The sequence below is a fragment of the Amblyomma maculatum genome, chromosome 3, assembly GCF_055883805.1.
Source record: "Amblyomma maculatum isolate TAMU_Amacu chromosome 3, ASM5588380v1, whole genome shotgun sequence".
NCBI classification, from domain to species: Eukaryota; Metazoa; Arthropoda; class Arachnida; order Ixodida; family Ixodidae; genus Amblyomma; species Amblyomma maculatum.
In genome coordinates, this window is record NC_139346.1 from 125,020,714 (window position 1) to 125,026,713 (window position 6,000).

Genomic DNA, 6,000 nt, shown 5'->3' on the forward strand with positions numbered 1-6,000 from the left:
TGCTACGCCATACTACTTTGTGCTAACATTTTCGCTGTATATTCTATCTTATTTTAAGGCCTTCTTTTCCATTTACTGCACATATTCATGCTCCGAAAGCTGACATTATAAACTGGTGTTGCTTCTCTTATACCCCATTCTGCCTTTTTGTTTTTTCGTGGAGTGCAAGCACTACGGCGCATATGTCACTTATTAGGCCTGTGTATGCCAGAAAAATTAGGGTGGACATATTAGCGGCGTAAAGCTGGACGTTTCTCATGTCTGGCACAGAAAGGCAATGCCAATGATGACGGAGACTGAACAATTCTTGGAGAAGTCGCCTAAGAATAGACCATGTTCAGCCCCATCAGTTGCCTTAAATTAGCTGTCACATTTTCGGTCAAACCAAACTTCCCCAGTAGTTACGAGGTCAATTTTGTGCCGACTTAGCCGACCATCGCCCAGTCTTCGTCGTCGTTTGCCTTGTCTTCCGTGTCTACGAGAAAAAAGATTCAGAATCTATGCCAAGCATGCGTCTCTATGACGTGGTTTTGTGTTTCCATTTTTTTATCACTAGTACTTAGTTCTCAGGACGGCAGGGCGGTGCAAATTGCTCACACAGTCGGTCCACATGGGCGTTATACAAGTTCTGCTACCATGGCCCTTATATTGGCGGAAGATTCTAGCACGCGATGGGGGCTTCCGTGCGGGAAGGTAGCAGTTCAGCGGTGTCTGCGTTTTATTGTCATCCGGAGAATAGAAATGTGTTGTCAGCTTTTTCTCCTATTTGAAAGCGGCGCACAGCACGAACGTAGTTTCAAATGCGGCAGATGTAGGCGCACGTCTTTGTGTTGTTTGCGGTAAACCTTGTATCATGCAATTCTTCTCGCACGGTCGCGGCACGTGGTGGCATGCACTGGTCGAAATGCGTCTGAATGCGTCGCTTTGAAGTTTAACTAATAACGTGAACAAGCGAGTATTTAAATTCCTTTCTGGGAGGGCGTGGAATTCTGCACAGTCTTCACTCTATTAGCATTAGCTGCATGAATTCGCTTGAGGTGTTGTTTCGGACAGGTTGGCGCATGGACCTTAGTTTTACATGATTTACTCGGCGATATTAAAAGGAAATGTTTAAAAACATTGTTGTTGGCAAATAACTCTACGGCGACGGTGGTTACGTCTCGAGCCTCTGCGAGCTAAGCAGCATGCGCTGGATTCCTCGTTGGCGTTCCTTCACCGGTCTACTTACATGTTGCGTGTTTCATATCGATTATAATATCTACAGGCTTCATATTCGTCTTTGTCATGGACTTCTTGGTTGCGAAACTTACACGGTCTACCTCCATACCCTGCGAGTACTGAAGCAAGGAACGAGCTAAGGTGGGCAGCAAAGGGCTGGCACATTTTGCGTTTCATGACGCATATAACACATCATGGAATCCGCGAACCCACTAACACGATCAGCTCATACCTTACTTGCACGTGTCAGTCCACATTACTTCACGACATCATCAACGTACTGTATTCCGAGACTCTAATAAGTGTACAATGTTGTATTCGTTCATGTTAGGCCTCCAGCGGGCTCATCTAGCAATGTCAGAAGCGTATCGTTCCAATCGATAGTGTAAGCGGGCCTTACAACTGCACGCACCTAGTCCACCAGTTAGTGATCGACAATGCCAAGCGCTCACCTAACGACATGCATGCTTTGATTAACCAGCTAACTTTGTGACACAAACCACGAGTGGCAATGACCTGCGGAGTTTGTCTCTTAAGAGCGACCTATTTATATCTCATTTATTTTTGTTGGAATAAAATAGCGCGAAAATGGCGTTACAACACTTTAGCACCCTTTTGAAGTGGACTGAACTCCAAGAGGGCTTGTGTTTCTGGGAATATCAGAAATCTCTGTTTAACTTCTACAGTAAAAAATATTTAGAGGCTTTTAAAGAAAATAAGGGAGATATGTCTGTCTTAAGAAGAGCGTGGAAGCAAGATTTTATAATCACGAGGCTGCACTGCCTGAGCTATGAGTTCGTTACGGAGCCACGCCTTGCGGTGTAAGGCGCAGGTCTTATATACTAATCTCCCTCAGGGATGTGCTAAGCTCACCTTACGTGTAGGCTGCGATGAATTCACGGTGGTAGTCACATGGAAGTGAGGCTGCGAGCGAAAAGACGAGGAAGGCGATGTGTCCTTCAAACCAGATTATTGCCAAGCCGCTGTCACCTGTCACGCACATAGCTGAACGCTCTGCTGTTTTGGGCCTTTTTCACGGGAATGCTGCTGAGCGTTGGGTGAGAGCGTGACCATTAACATTTATTCCATATGCCTGGTCATAACAACATACACAAGCACATGCGCACCAGGCGAATAGTTGTAGTCCGGTAGCAGGATATCATGTTGCTGCACATGAAACAGAATGTAGAAAATGCCAGAACGTAGAAACGTTCCGACTGTTACTGTCTGCGGCAGATTGTTGTAAACAAAACATGTTTCTTCATTTGATGAAAATGTATTTCTTTTTGTCGAATCGCCTCAGGGGCACTTTGATATCAAATGAATGTCTTATTATTAAACTGTAGGAAAGAACATGCCTTTAACTACTTTCGCTTTCGTGGGAGGAAGGAGAAGGCTCTCCCGTCAAATGTGGACATTTACGGAACGTGGCTAGTAGATGAAATCTAAGGACAGAAGAAATGTTGAGCTGAAGAAATGTTTAAAATTCATAAATGGCTCAAGAACAACGTGTGAGATCAATAAGAATGTACCATCAAGCTGCTACCAGTATATCAGTTCTTTAAACCTGCGCTACGCCCATCTCTACAATTCAAATTATCTTTGTTACAGGCAATTTACAGACATCGTACTTTAAATTTAAATTTTTTCACATCATCAGTTTACATTATTGATAACTGGCCTGGCACACACCAAAAAAAAGCGAGGTTGCATCAGAAAAATCATCCGCATTTTGCTTTGTAATGAATGTCTGAAGAAAGCTCCCCTATCAACCATATTTTATGGTTCCGGGGCTGCTTAGGCATATTAACATCCTATTAACGTATTGCTAAGAAAGAAAACTTATATATTATATTTCTAGTCAGTTTCGGCTTCAGTAACGACATAAAATATGAGCTATGTGACATGGTATTTCAGAAAAGCAGGCATTAATGATAACCTCATTTCTAAGTTGACATTAAAATAAGGAAAACAGTTTTTTTTCTCGAACATTAATTTCCTTTCGCAGCTGTTTTGATATACTCATTGTAAGAGCTCTATTATTTATTACTAACTTCCAACAACTAGAAATTTCGCTCGTATAATAATTCCATCGTTCTTTTAGATATTCGCTTAGCGATAAGGGAAATACCAGCTATACCCGCGCAATGGATCCCTTTTATAATTCATTAAGTTGTCGTTCCAGCATTGCATGACGCCCTAACCATGGCTACACTTACCGCCCCCCCCCCCCCCCCCCCCGCGGGTGGCGCAGTGGTTACGAAGCTCTACTACTGTTCCCGAGGACGCGGGATTGAATCCCGGCCTCGGCGGCAGCTTTTCGATGGAGGCGAAAAGCACGACACCCGTGTGCTGTGCGAAGTCAGTGAGCGTTAAAGAACCCCAGGTGGTCGAAATTTCCGGAGTCCTCCACTAAGGCGTCTCTCATAGCCTGAGTTGCTTGAGACGTTAAACTCCATAAACCAAACTAAACCAAACTTGCCGCCAAAAAAAAAACGGAGATAAAGGGCTAAATTTGCATGCTGCTGCTCCACGGGCACATGTAATGTATGGCTAAAGGAACAGTGTGAACATATTTTGCTTCATAAATCACGCGAATTATGGCCAAAATATGATGTTTCAAATATTTACTATTGCGACATTATTGGGGAATGAAGCATAGCAGTGAAGCCCGCTTAACATCTACGAAACGGGTCTATTGCTTTAATACAAGATAATTTTTATATATTCCCGGTTTCAGAAAAAGCTTATAACTTAGAGCCGTCCCGAACTGCCGAGCTAAATCCTTATGGTGAGAAACCAACTGCCTCATTTATTTACGGAATTGTAAAATATCATCGGTTGTGAGGGATGCAATATACTCTCGTCGAAAGGGTTTCCAGAAGTTCAAGCCTGCACATGTGCACATTCGCTACGATTGCCATGTTGGTCCGTGCAACCCCATAAAGCGGTAGTGGGGTCTTCATAAGAACCGCAAATATTCTTTGATAATTTTAAGTTTATTTAGAGATAACTCCACTTTAGCTGGTGCGTTCACTGAACATTGGCGAGCTTCGTTTTCCTCGTCCTTCCTTCGGCGAGCCTCTTTTTGCTCTTCCTTGTTCTCGCCTTGGCGCTGCCTGACATTTTCCCCTTCGCAGACGAAGACCCTTGGACTGTCAGTCAAAGTCCCGAGGGTGCCAGCGCTTGATTCTTGCGACATGGACAACTTGTGTTTTCTGAGGGGGCCAACCTTGAGAACATGGGTGAGACACTACGTAATGCAAGTCATTTATGCGTGTGAGCAGAATAAATCAGCCTGTATAGTGCGACAATGGCTTTTGGAACAAACCACGCTTGCATAGAGGTGTCCAGAGCGATACTAAATAGCCGGGAAGGTAGCATACATCCTGATGCTGACAATCGTAGCGCTGTTTAAAGCGGTTCTGCGAGGCCAGAGTGCGTATCAGGTGACCCGACGACACTCTTCAGCGCACGGTGTCGAGAGATAATGGCAGAATGGTGTCGAGAGAACGTCGAGGCGGACGGGCGTGGAGAAGGAAAAATGGACTATGAGCTGTTGTTTCATGCTCCGAGGTGTTATAGGCACAAGTAGTGAAGGGAAGCTCGTTATTCCAGTTCTTGTGCTGAGAGTCAACATACATCGCAGCCATGTTCGTCAGTGTCTGGTTTGTACGTTCAACGATGCCATTTGTCTGGGAATGGTACGGTGTAGAGTGACGCAATCGGCAAGTACAAAACCGCACAAGCTTTTCCACAACATCTGCCGTAACCTGACGGCCGCGGTCACTGATGGTGACACGTGGAGACCAATGACGGAGGACGACAACATGAAGAAGAAAAAAAGACATCAGCGGCGGTGATGGAAGGGATTGCGGCAGTTTCATAGTAACGCGTGAGATGGTCAACGCATATGCTGACCCAGCGATTGCCTTTGGACGAGCGGGGAAACAGGCCTATGAGGACCCACTGGCTCATATGGTGTGGTCGGTGGTTTTCACCGGATTTAAGCAGCCCGGCGGAGAAGTCGTGAGAAGCTTGAACCGCTGGCACTGCACACAGGAGTTCACGTAATGCTACGTCATTGGACGCATATTTGGCCAGTAAAAACGTTCCTTAATGCGGGTAAGAGTCCCGACAAACCCCAAGTGCCCAGCCGTAACGCCATCGTGCATAGCGTGTAGAACAGAGGAGTAGAGGCTAACCGGAACGACGAGCAGAAAGAGTGCACCTCCAGACGAGTACTTTTTTGGTAGAGCAAATTATCACAAATGCAGAAAGGATTGGCAGATATAGGATCACGAGCTTTTTCAAAAAGTGGTAGCAAGTCTTGATGTTCTCCTTGTTCTCGCTGAACATGGCAAGATTAAAAAATTGTACGGAAACGGCGGCACCATAGTCGTAAAAGTTGTCATCGCAATATCTAGAATCGTTTACAGGCTAGTTAGGCAATGAAAACAGGAGAATAGAATCGCAAGGTGCTCTGGTGAACAGTATTGATGTGTACCCAACGCAATAGCAAGCATCGCAAAAGGACAGAAAATACAACTGCGCGCTCGGCTTGAAGGAAACGAAAAACGCAGTTTTATTCTATCACTGCGAAAATCAGCAACCTAAGAAAAAAGGGTCTTGCACAGACCGCTGTTGTAAGCAAAGCTTCGAAGCATTCCTTCCATTTTCTTCCTATTTTAATGATTGAACTCGATGCTACATTGAGCTGCGTGCAAGAATTTTATTCAGCGAAAGCACTGGCATATGGCAGTTTCACTACATGCAGCGCCA